At 42.4% G+C, this 13089-nt stretch overlaps 1 protein-coding gene and 1 long non-coding RNA gene across 7 annotated transcripts in view; one reads left to right on the forward strand and one right to left on the reverse strand.

Annotated features, from left to right (window-relative positions):
* Positions 1-13089, forward strand: part of LOC100971672 (uncharacterized) — a 76273-nt gene that overhangs the window by 30032 nt on the left and 33152 nt on the right. Inside the window, exon 2 of the long non-coding RNA XR_008621921.2 lies at positions 2417-2502. This is a non-coding gene — a long non-coding RNA (uncharacterized LOC100971672). The remainder of the gene's footprint in view (positions 1-2416; positions 2503-13089) is intronic.
* CHST9 (carbohydrate sulfotransferase 9) overlaps positions 1-13089 on the reverse strand; it is a 269480-nt gene that overhangs the window by 6549 nt on the left and 249842 nt on the right. The gene's annotated exons all lie outside the window — the stretch shown is intronic.

Raw genomic sequence — 13089 nt, forward strand, 5'->3', positions numbered from 1 at the left:
CTTTGAAATGACTATAGCACTTAGTCTGTACTTCCTGTGAGGAAAGTAATTTTATTCCAGCTTCCAAAGTTATTTGATTGTTTTGTTGGAAAAACTCTTTTAACTGCAGCTAAATTGTAAGCTATGGAGGAAAGCTATAGTTTTCCATAAATATCCTTAAAGAGTAGATATTGCAGAGTTAGCTGAAAGACATGTAACTACAGATTTAAAAAAATGAGTATCTAAAAAAAATATGGAAAAATGTGTGGAATGTTCATTAAGTCTGCAATAAATTTGAAAGCCTAATTCTTGTTATTTTTATTTATTTATTTATTTTGAGATGGAGTCTTGTTCTGTTGCCCAGGCTGGAGTGCAATGGTATTATCTTGGCTTACTGCAGCCTCTGCCTCCTGGGTTCCAGCAATTCTTCTGCCTCAGCCTCCTGGGTAGCTGGGATTACAGGCGCATGCCACCACACCCGGCTAATTTTTGTATTTTTAGTAGAGACGGGGTTTCACCATGTTGGCCAGGTTGGTCTCAAGCTCCTGACCTCAGGTGATCCGGCCGCCTCGGCCTCCCAAACTGCTGGGATTACAGGCATGAGCCACTGCGCCTGGCCAATTCTTGTTATTTTTAAGGGTTTCTGTATCAAGCATATCTCCTCTGTGAATTCTTATCTGATCCTCAACACTGATATGAATTATACTTTCTTTCTCCCCGTCAAAGTTGTTGAGCACCTCCTGTACATCAGGTTCTGTGCTGGATGCCAGAGATGGTGGGGTTTATAAGACAAGTGTGGACTTTATTCATATAGAGTTGGTATTCTCATAGGGAAAAGTATATTAAGCAAATAACTGCACAATTAATTAATCTATTACCATAGTGGCAAAGGCTCCAGCAAGATACTATTGGAAGCTGGGAGAGCAGAAATGGGGGTCCAGGATACAAAGAAAAGACTGGCCCAGTTTGAGTGTTAAGTCCTCTGTTTATTGTGTTTTATTTTATTCTAGGTAGTTGTTAGGGTTAATTGTTTAGGTAATGATCTCTCTATTTTAATTTCATTAAATGTCAGTGTGCAGTCTTTTAAATCTATATAACCCCCACTAGCATCAAGAACACTATCTTGCATTAATAACATATGTTTGAATTTGATTGAAGCAAAGAATATCATTCCTGTACTGCTCCTTATTCAGGCAACAAATTCACATTGGTTTTATACTGTTGATAAGTGTTGTACATTTGTAAGACCTTATATACTATTGTGGATCCTATGGAAACTATAAAACTTGAGACTTTGATCATTCTTTCATCAATGCACATATATGGAATTACTACTGTATGTTGTTTTAAGCATTATATAAATAAGGATGAGATAGATACAATTTGTGGCCCTTCAAGGAAACCAAAGTTTAATTGATCTGATGAAAATAAGCAGTTTATGAAAAAATGTGACAATTGCTATAATAAAAGGGTAGGTCAGGTATTTGGAAACAAAGAAAAAAGTGCTTAATTTTTCTGGAGAGATTTTTGGGGGCAAATTTCACAAGGGAGCTGATGCCTGAGATGAGCCTGGGAAGATGACTGAGGAGCTACCAGGTGGACAAGCCAGAGATGGCAAGGGCTGTACATCCTGACATCGAGTCTGCTTGGGGGCCAGACTCAGATGACAGGGAGAGGCAGGAGGGGTTGGGCGTCATTCCAGGAGGGCCTGGGCTGATATAAACAGTCAGACTTTACCACATATATGATGGGGATTTTCAATAAGGTCGTGACAAGATTCACGATTTAAAACAAACATTCTGGGGCAGTGGGGAGGTGTGCCTGGGGGCAGAGGGATCTTCTGGAAGATGATTATGATTGTCCATCAGGAATCCTTAGGAGAGGAACTAAGACAATGGGGTAAGAATGAAGAAAAAGGGAGTTGAGACAAACTGCTCAGATTCAAAGCATAAGGGTGACAGAAGTGTAAAGAATGGCTCCCCATTTCCTCTCTGAGAGAAGAAATAGAAGTAGCAGTTTTTATGGGGGCTCTGGGGTGGGTGTGGGCATTCACTATCTTCAATTTCAGACCTCTTGAGTTTAAGGTGCTTAGAGAGCTGGAGGTAGATAGCAGGACTGAAAAGCTGGGTATAGATTCAGGAGTTGTTGGCTGGTGGAGGTGCACCTGGATTCATGGGCCTTGAAGGCACTGCCCAGGGAGTAATTTATAATATTACTCTTAATAATGTATCTTCTGTGATTTACCTTGAATCTAGATAGAAGTGCAGTTATATTTCTTCACACCATCAAGGAGACCTAATTGTCTCCAGTCATTGATAAGATAAATGATGGGAGAGGGTGGGGTGCTCAAAAGTCAGTCTTTTCTGGGGACACAGGTCAGTATGTCTCTCCTGGGTCCCTCTGTGCCACAGCTACTCCTCTTAAATCTTGATTCCAGGGCTTCAGAAGCTGATGGCATAGTTATGAGAGGGGTGAAGACTGCGACTGCATTTCCAACAGACCTTGAGGACAATTGGGAAGAATGTGAGTATGGAGTCCTAATATCCAGTGCTATCTGCCCCATCTCGCTCTCCATCCTCACCCTTTGCCCTTCCACCTTCAGTTATTCATTAAACATGTGTTTTCTGAGCACAAACTGTGCTCCAGGCACTGGGCTGTGCATTGGTGGTATAGCTAGCAAAAGACAGACTTGGTCCCTGATCTTATGGAGCATCCTTGTGGTCAGGGTGGGGTAGGGAGATACAAATAAGAAAACCAAAGTTATACTTATGGGAGGTAATGAGATGGAGAAAAAACTTGGTGCATTAAAGGGCAAGAAAAAATTTGGCACAGGAAAACATGAAAGAGGAATCCTGGCTCGCAGGTGAGGGAGGGTATCTGGGAGAAACTATGAGCCAGGCAGAATCATTTCCATTTCCTGTCTCTGTGACTTATTTCCTCTCTCTTGAATATTCTTCTCCATTTTGTTTGCCTAGTTAATAGACTAGGGCATGGAGCAAGCTGGTTTAATCACTGCATCAAACAGAAGAGTAGATACAGATAAGCTCATTTTACAGATTAAGAACCTGAGCTCAGAGAATTTAAATAATGTGCCAAGTTAACACAGCTATTGCTGGAGCTGGTGTCTCGAATCTCTGTCTTAGTCATGTCTGGCTTTTTTCAGCTGCATCATATATCAAGCAATCTATTTCTTGTTTAATGTCCATTAAATGAACTGATGTCAGGAAAGCACCAGGCATATGCCTGTTACAAGCGAGTATGGTCGTTAAGAACATGGATTTTTGAGTCAGACAGAACTGGTTATGTGTCTTCTGTTGTTTTCTCTCTGGGTGACCTCGGTTATCTTATTTTGTTTTTCTGAGCTTCAGTTTCCTTATCTGGAAAATGAAGATAATAACAACATCTACCTTGTTGGATGATAGGAAATGCCTGTAGAGATTCCTTAATGTAAATATGTTCTCCATAAATATTAGATATTTTTATTGATTTAGGCACTGAATATTTTTGAGCAATTTCTATATGATAAGCAGTTTTTAGGTAAGTATTTGTTTTTTATTCTGCTTTTTTCATCTCTTTCTCCTCTTCCTTCTCTCTCACAACATGTAGCAAAGTTAAATGTTCAATGGCAATAAAAATGAGTGAGAAAAAAAGAGAAGGATAAGACAATTGAGAGACAGAAATGGGAAAGAGAAAAGATAAAATTAAGTGGAGGCAAAGGCAAAGAAAGAAAACAGAAGAAAAGAAATCACAATTATGGGTAACAGGGAGGAACAGTGAACACTTGAAGAGAGTGGGTAAAGAGAGAAACTACTGAATTACAGTCTTCTCCAAGCTATGAGCTTTAAAATATTTAAACTGCTTCAACACAAAACAGCTGTTTCTGTTGTGAGGCTATTCAAGTTGATCCAAAAAGCTAATTTCTATGGTCCTCTTGGATTCAAGGATTGAAACTATGATTTTATTTGCCAGTTCTTTACATTTTTGGATTTAATTCCTATTTTTTTTTCTGCTTGAAGCCAAACAAGCTTAAAATATGAGGACTGAGGACGTAACATAATGTGAATGTCAAGGAGAAGTTTCTATTGGAAATAGTGCTCTGGTTTGACAAGACCATCAGAAGCTGAAAACTGACATAACCTTAATGTATATAAGTAGATAAGGCTACTCCCCAAGGGGTTCAATATGCTTTTATAGATTTATCATTCTATCTTCCTTCCAAGTTTTGTAGGAAAAATGAGATGATTCTTTTGTTTGCAAATTTACAGATAAATAAATCAAGATAGACTTGTGTAATAAGTTGCACAAGGTCACTCTATAAAATGAATGGAGAAGTCAGGAATGTAGTCCAGTTCTCTAATTCTAACCCAGTAAACATTAGTTAGCAGAATATCTTGTTTTTTTAAAGAAACTCAAAGCCTTAATGAGGAGCTGCAACTTGATAAATGAAATACATTCAAAATGTTTGGCCCTCACTATTTTATTTCTTAGGTTTGTGTCTGTACATATTAAATGTGGATGGGAATAGCAAAACCCAATAAATTATATTTGGCAGGAAAGAAGTAGAATAAATGGTGTTTTCACTATTAGGATTTAAACATTTCATTGGATTTTAGATATCTAATGGATTTGGGATATGGCTCTTTAATATTTCCGTGTATTTAGTTGTCTGAAATTAGTATTGGTCAGCCAGCCTCCCCTCCCCTTGCATTTCAGGTTAATGCCAACAACAATGTGTGTGTCCAGGAGGGTTTGGAGGAGCAATGGAGGGGTGCACCCTGACTCTGACACCTTGTTCTAAAGTATACAGTTGCTAGACAGAGTTCTTCTTCTTGTTCTCTGGAATGTGGTGAAGAGGAAGGAACCAGCTGTCTTGTGTTGCAATTTCAAAATGTCAAGTTTTCTTTTTATGTGTATGTGTTATGGCCATGGATTGGCAAGAAAAAGATTTTCACAGGTGAAGGGGAGGTCTGCCCCTCCACACCTGTGGGCGTTTCTCGTCGGGGGGGTGGTGGTGGGGGGTGGTACAAGAGACTGAGAAAAGAAAGAGATACAGAGACAAAGCATAGAGAAAGAAAAGTGGGCCCAGGGGATCCGCGCTCAGCATATGGTCTCTGAGTTCCCTCAGTATTTATTGATCATTATCTCTACCATCTCTGAGAGGGGGATGTGGCAGGACAATAGGGTAACAGTGGGGAGAGGGTCAGCAGAAAAACATGTGAACAAATGTCTCTGTATCATAAACAAGGTAAAGAAAAAGGTGCTGTGCTTTGATGTGCATATACATAAACATCTCAATGCATTAAAGAGCAGTATTGCCACCAGCATGTCTCAACTCCAGTCCTAAGGTGGTTTTCTCCTATCTCAGTAGATGGAATATACCGTAGGGTTTTACACCGAGACATTCCATTGCCCAGGGATGAGCAGGAGACAGATGCCTTCCTGTTATCTCAACTTCAAAGAGGCCTTCCTCTTTTACTAATCCTCCTCAGCACAGACCCTTTATGGGTGTCAGGCTGGGGGAAGGTCAGGTCTTTCCCTTCCCACGAGGCCACATTTCAGACTATCACATGGGGAGAAACCTTGGACAATACCTGGCTTTCCTAGGCAGAGGTCCCTGCGGCCTTCCGTGGTGTTTTATTTCCCTGGGTACTTGAGATTAGGGAGTGGCGATGACTTTTAACAAGCACGCTGCCTTCAAGCATTTGTTTAACAAAGCACATCCTGCATAGTCCTAAATCCATTAAATGTTGAGTCGACACAGCACTTGTTTCTGGGAGCACAGGGTTGGGGGTAGGGTTACAGATAAACAGCATCTCAAGGCAGAAGAATTTTTCTTAGTACAGAACAAAATGGAGTCTCTTATGTCTACTTCTTTCTACATAGACACAGTAACAGTCTGACCTCTCTTTCTTTTCCCCACACACAGGCAAGGGGGATGAGTCCATAAGATGACACTGCAACAGGATTGGCTTGGGTGCACCAGGGGGCCAGAGACATGGGTCATCCCCGGTGACGGGAGTTGGAATGCTCCCCTGGGATGGAGACTGGAAGTACAAGAGAGAAGAAAGTTGTTGTGAGGTCAGGAGCATGGTGGCTGGATAGAGCTTCAAAGTATGAAGAGCATTAGCTTTTGCGTCAGATCGCCGACGTCTTCCACCTATTAATTGGGTGATTTTAGGACAATGTCATCATTTGTGGCTCCCTAGAATCAGACCTTAAGTCAAGGGTTGACAGCAAGTTATTAATTTAGTGTTGATTCCAGGAAACACTGGCAGGAGAGTAGGGAACTGAGAAAGGAAAGGCACAGAATATAGGGTGGATTATTGAGCAAGTTAGCACAGTGGGAATAGGAGCTGAATTCTACTGAGAAGCCCTCAGAACAAATGTAGAGCATATCTCCCCAGAGTTATTCCACACAATCCTATCAGCTGTGGTTAAATGTTTCTGCAGGGAGAGTTCTGGCAATTCCAGTCTGCTCTACAGGCGGGCAGGGTGGACTCACTCAGGCAGAGTCACAGGTGTGGGTAGTAGGTTGGAAGTCTGGCTAGAGTGCAAAAGAATGTTAAGAGATGAATAAATATGGGAAGGCACAGCTAGCATTCTTACAGAGAGTCCATTAACATTCCTGAGTCTGTTTCCTTATTTTTAAAGTGGGAATTCCAAGAACTGTTTTGGAAACGTTGAAATGTAAGTGAAGGCATTGGCTGGGATCCAGGACCCCAAACACTCTGTCTTACCGTAGTAAGAGATCCCAATTCTGTCTTCCTATACTCACTCTTCCTTTGGAAGTGTCCATGGTGTATGTTTGTGTCTATGCACACAAACAAGGCTGAGAAAAGGAACACCCTACAACTAGATGGAACCCTAATCCTGTTCAGCTAAGACTACATAGATCTGTGGGAATTCTGTTGCTCAGAGAAGGCAATCCTAACTTTGGGCAGGAGGTCTCTTTGGACTCTTTAACCAAGAGCCATGCCAAAATATCAGCCCTCTGATTCTCAAACTCTGATACTGGGAAAAGATAAGTCTTTTAGAGAACTAACTAGATAAATGCAGTTATAAAGTACCTAGTACAGTATCTGACATATAGTGTCTGCCATATAGTAGGTTTCTCCAAAATGTGAATGCATCCTGTCTCTATGCCTTTCTTCTCTGATTTTCTTTAAATACCAGGCATATCATCTATAACGCTGCTTTCCCAACTTCAGATTAAGATGACCATGGGAACAGTCCCTGTGTGCATAAGCAGTTGACAGAGGTGGATGCTAATTCAATTAATAGTATCCATAGGCCAGTGAGCAACCAATGAGGGGACCTGGAGCAAGAGACACTTTCCAAGTGGGTAGAGAGTAACTAGCTAAATCAATGTGTCCATCTCCCTTTTGGGCTGTAGACTGGAAAATATGGAGAGTGGCCAGTTATTACAGGGTAGGAGGAGAGAGACAGAGAGAGATGAAGAGAGAAGAGGAGGCACAAAAGTAGCAGAATAGGAGTCTGAGAGGGCATCTGAGTCAAGATAAGGTGAAGCTGGGGGCTATGATGTGACACTCCTTTTCCAGGACGCAGCATATACCTGCCCCCAACCCTGCCCAACATGCCAATGCCTACTAGTCCAAAGCCACTTGAGTCCTGGGAGCAGCATTGCCATGTGCAAGAGTAGTAGGGGCACTGGCAGGAATGCATTCCATTCGTCTCACTGGATTAAGCATCTACTGGTCCCAGATCAGATTGGCCTGTGTCAGCACCTTTGAGTGAAACACACGCCCCTCTGGCTTATGTCACTTGCATATTTGACAACTCAGCTATACTTAAGACAGCTCCCCAAAGCCTGGTCTAACCCTCACTGGAGAGCAGGCAGCTCACACTCTGGTGCTACCATGTGTTACCTGGGCCCTGAGTTAGGAAGAGAGATTGCCTGTGGTATCAGATCATGCCATGGGGATTCTGAGTCCATGCTGAGTGGGGTTTCTTTTCAGGATTTCATTCTGAGAAAGAATGCAAAGGAAGAATATAGAATTACACTAGCAGCAAAGCAGAAGGACAGAAGGGAAGACAGGAGTAAAGTGGGTTGTCATATGATGAGGTCAGAGTGAATAGAGCACTAACAAAACTAAGCGAGCATCAAATGGACATTTGCAAGGTCTATGTATGCATGCATTCAGATACATTTTATCATCTTTATTTTTTAGAATATTATTTCATTAACTCTAAGTTTTGCAGCTTTTTGGGGTTTCCAAAATGGGTTACCTCTCCTAAAAACAGTTGTACTTGATTCAAGATATCAATTAAATGGATACTGGAGGCAGCCATGGCCACAGCCTCTCCTTTTGTTCCCTTTCTTTGTGAGGGCAAGTATAAGTTGCACTGATCCTGACCTTTTGGCCTGAGGATGGAAGTCTTCAGTATCTGTACAACTTTACTCCCAAGAGCTGGTGTAGAATGAGTTCCTCTGGCCATGGGAGGATCGCAGAGGGGCGCCTGCCACCAGCAGCCCAGCCTCAGTAAATGCAATGTGCAGTTGGCAGAGGGGAGGGAGCTGGGGGCACGCCAACCCTTTCTGTTACTTCCTGTAGGCATAGCCCAAGTCTCAGGAAGCAGAATATACATGGGGTGGGGTGGGGTGGGGTAGGGTGGGGGAGGTGAGGGGAGCTGTTTCTGCCCCCACCCATTACCTACTAGTCCAAAGCCACTTGAGCCATGGGAACAGCAATGCTAACCACAATAGCTGCAGGGACCTGGAAGGGGACTGGTGATGACATCCAACTGCAATGCTCTTTTACATTGAGATGTTGATGGACAGGAGTCTACCTAGTCTTCTCTAGAGATACACATATCATAAAGCAGGCAAATATAACTCTCTAAACATTCCTTAGATGCTGTATCATTACCCCCTTCCCTCACTACAATTCTGTAATCTGCACCTTGGGAGGAACAAACACGTCTTATTGCACCTTGCCCAGAAATAGTATCACAGCTTATTAAGTCCATCTACTCCCCACACAAGGGATAACGACTGTCCACAGAAGGGGTAAGGAAGTCTCAAGTGCCACACAGGGAATTTTCCTAGGGCCTTCCATCATTTTAGGCCAATAGTAACTCACCTATAGCCAGTACTGTAGCAAGTTGAAAGTGTATGGATTTGGGTACCATTCATCTGTAAAAACCAAAGAAAAGACTTGCCCTTCTGGATTAATTCACAGACCTGTGGGAAGACCCTCTTGTCTCACCTGTGACTCATGACCATATTTTGAGATCCCCAAGTCCCTGGAGCCTGCTTCCTCCTGAGCAAAGTGGGTTGTCTTTATTTCAATTGGCAAGGAAAGTCCATTTGTTTTTCTCCACTCCTGCCAGGGCTGCACTCTCCTTCAGTTACAGAAGACCTTCTGAAGCAAGGCTGGAGGGAGAGACTGTGTGGTAAGAGTGAGTTTTGAATGAGTATGGACTGAGGGCTTCACATGCACCAGATGCTGCACAAAATAATTGAATTTAATCCTCTCTCCGGCTCTGACAGGTGGTTGAGATCATATTTTTATTAAACTTACTCAGCATTTTATAATGGGCAATTAATTGCTGGAGGTGGGATTAAAATCCAGTCTTGTCCAGCTCCAAAATGGTATGTCTCTCACTACCTAACCCATGCTTTCCTCTCAGTGACATCACATCTGTAACTATAGGAGTGTTTCCTTGCTATCAGATCCAAGTGAATACTATCTTTTGTACTGAGTTACCTTGAGGTAGCCAAATGTGCCAGAGTCAACTCTAGTTAGAATGAATGAGGACATCATCCCACCTTTGGTTGCTTCAGCTCTCCAATTTAAAATAATATATGTTGGGTACCAAGAACTGATGCTCTATTGAACACCATTCTTGGAATGACCAAAGTACTAGGCTCTTGCTCCTGGAAAACAATGATATAAGTCAGCACTGTCTGGACTTTGGGTCTCTCCTCAGGCAGCATAAACCACACAGAGATTGTGATCATCTGCTCAGCTTTTATGCCAGCCTTGCAACAAATCTCCTTATCTTCACGGGATCTTTATCTTCACTTCTGCCTCCACACTACTGTTAGAAACACATATACTGAGACTTGGTGGTTACGGAGGAATAATATCTTCACTCCATCAATGTTGGTTTTTTTCAAGAAAATTTATTTTAAATCTTGGCACTTCCACAGCTGCAAATCTGGGAGAACAAGCTAGCACTTGTGGAGCTGTGTGTGTTAGCTGGATCAGGGGTGAAGGGGGGCAAGCTGAAGTACCTTTCAACCCCTGATAAACTCCCAGGGACCAAAGAACCTGGTCCCCATGGCTTTTTATCACTGAGATGCTAGCTCTATAATGCCATCTCCATGGTGATTTCTACATTGAAGAAGAACATTTATTTCCTGCCACCAGTAAGAGACCACCTGAGTGTTCAGTTGCAGTATCTTCAACTCCCCAGATGCATCAGTAGCATTGTCTTCTCTGGGCTTCTCTTGTAGAACTCTTTTTTAGCAAAGTCAAGTTTCCATATTCTAGGTAGTAACTTATCAGATGGATGTTCAAAAAGATGGAAGCAAAGCATTCATGTATTGCATTTCAGCTATTTTCTGTGGAGTTTTATCACCCTTCAGGTGGTTGTCTCCAAAATAACAGGTGTCATTCTGCTCTATTAATCTGGTTCCCCTACCTTTATCCAGGCACTTTTCTCTTCAGTGTCTTCTTCAAAGTATTTCCAGTTGCCCGCCCTGAACTGTTTCAGAATGAGGAGGACACCTGGAGGAGTCTACAGGTGCATAGACCAATTTGCAAAAGAACCTGTGAGCCAACGTAGGTTGTGAGATGCATATCCCACATCCAGTTCAGCCCAGTAACTTGGGAAATGGGGGAGAGGTAGCTCTGAAGACCAGACAGTACATTTTTACCCCCATCCATGCTTGCAACTATAAGTTCATCTTAAATTAGTACTTTTAACCAAGTCAACCTCAATCACTGGAATAGGATACCCAGCTGAAAAACTTGGGGTCACTGAATCAATCTCTTATCTATAAGAGATAATGACGCCTACCCAATGGGGTTCTGAAAAATATGTAATGCCTGACATGTAGTGTATACTCACTGAATGTGGCTTTTAACCACAACCTTTATATTTTTGCCAAGAGTATCACCTTTCTGCAGCAACCCTGAGAACCTTGCGCTAATCTTGTCTTAGATTCCTTTCCTATATTTAGACACCAAACTCCATTCATTTTCCCCTTGAAATGTTCATTCCCATGATCAAGATTTTGCTTAAACACATTTTGTTTTCATGTCCAGATTATTACCTCAGCTGGAAGAATTAGTAAGCAACGCATTCACCCAAGAAGTATTTACTGAGCACCTGCTATGTGCACTATTTTCTGGTGTTGGGGCTAGGGGGCAAACGACTCTGACAAGTCTCTGTTCTCAAGGTACTCACATTTATATGGATGAAGATAGATAACAAACAAGGAAAAAATTGGACAGACAAAAAATTTAGGTGGTGCCAAGTATGATGCAAACACTAAAACAGTAATGCAATAGAAGATGTCAGAGGGAGAGTGGGAAGGTTACGTTAAATAGATGTCCAAGGAAGATCTCTCTGAGGAGAAGCTACTAGGGCTGAGATCTTAATGACAACGAGGAACCCAAGGGCTGGAAGCAGAGCGTTTCGAACATGGCCAGTGGGTGCAAAGGCCATCACACGTGAATGGGCCTGGCCAGGTGGAAGGACAGAGGGCAAGGCTGTTGTGGTTGCCCTGTGAGTGCGAACGGCCCAAGATAGGATGAAAGAGGAGGTCGGGACCACACCGTATAGGAATATCAGATCATGGTCAGGGCTTTGGATTTTACAGGGGTGCAGTATAAGCCATGGGGAGTTTTAGACAGGCACAGAAGTAATTTACATTTTCTTTCTTTCTTTTTTTTTTTTTTTGAAACGGAGTCTTGCTCTGTCCCCCAGGCTGGAGTGCAGTGGCGCGATCTCGGCTTACTGCAAGCTCCACCTCCCGGGTTCACGCCATTCTCTTGCCTCAGCCTCCCGAGTAGCTGGGACTACAGGCGCCCGCAACCACGCCCGGCTAATTTTTTGTATTTTTAGTAGAGATGGGGTTTCACCATGTTAGTCAGGATGGTCTCGATCTCCTGACCTTGTGATCCGCCCGCCTCGGCCTCCCACAGTGCTGGGATTACAGGCGTGAGCCACCGCGCCCGGCCGTAGTTTACATTTTCTAAAGCGTACTCTGCCAGCCAAGTGGCAAACAGACTTGGGCCTCTTAAGAGTGGAAGCAGGAGGAAACCCGAAGAGCCTGGAGAGAGACTGGTGGCTGGTACCAGTGGAGAGGGAGCAAGAAGGAAAATACAGGATACAATTTCAGGGAAAATTTCATACCAATTTCCTGAAGTCATTTCTGAACTCGAACATTTTCAGTGCCACCACATTGTGTTTCCTGCTGAATCAAGTCTAAATCACTTCGGTTTTTAAAGCCTTCCACGATCCTTCCCTGAACACTGTAGTTTTCACTGATGGTTGGCTGTTTCAAACTCCCATATGATCCATACTGTATAATTAATAAGCAAGCAAGGAATAACACACCGTCTGCTATTCTGTGCAGTGTTTCAGGTTTTTAGTTTTCTCTTTCAAGATAGAAAATCCCTTTAGAGTAGGAACTCGGCTGGCACTTTCTTCCACATCCTGCATAGCACTTAGCAAAGTTCTGTACACAGGGCACATGTGGAAATTGCTTATTGATTGATTAAAAGCATATATCACTGGCATTTGTCTCTTCAGTATTTCTCTTGTATGAAGAAGGGTGATTATCTGTCAATATTCATTGCATCATTGAACCAATGTACAATGCATTAATCATCACTGAGATAACCAGATGAGGGTTTATTGTAATCTCCTTCTATTTTGCTGAGATAATTTCACTTGCTTTAGAGTTTATGAGGCCATAAGTGGCTCCCATCTGTTGATGAACATATTTCTAAGAGTCATTTAGTCTCAAGTATGGAATACTTGAGGGGAAGTTAAATTGTAACTTTTATATTAAGTGTCATCTTAGTAACAGAATCAAAATTGGAAGCATGTGTTCAATTTTGGTTTTTCATTTTC

This window comes from Pan paniscus, chromosome 17, assembly GCF_029289425.2.
Source record: "Pan paniscus chromosome 17, NHGRI_mPanPan1-v2.0_pri, whole genome shotgun sequence".
Taxonomy (NCBI): Eukaryota; Metazoa; Chordata; class Mammalia; order Primates; family Hominidae; genus Pan; species Pan paniscus.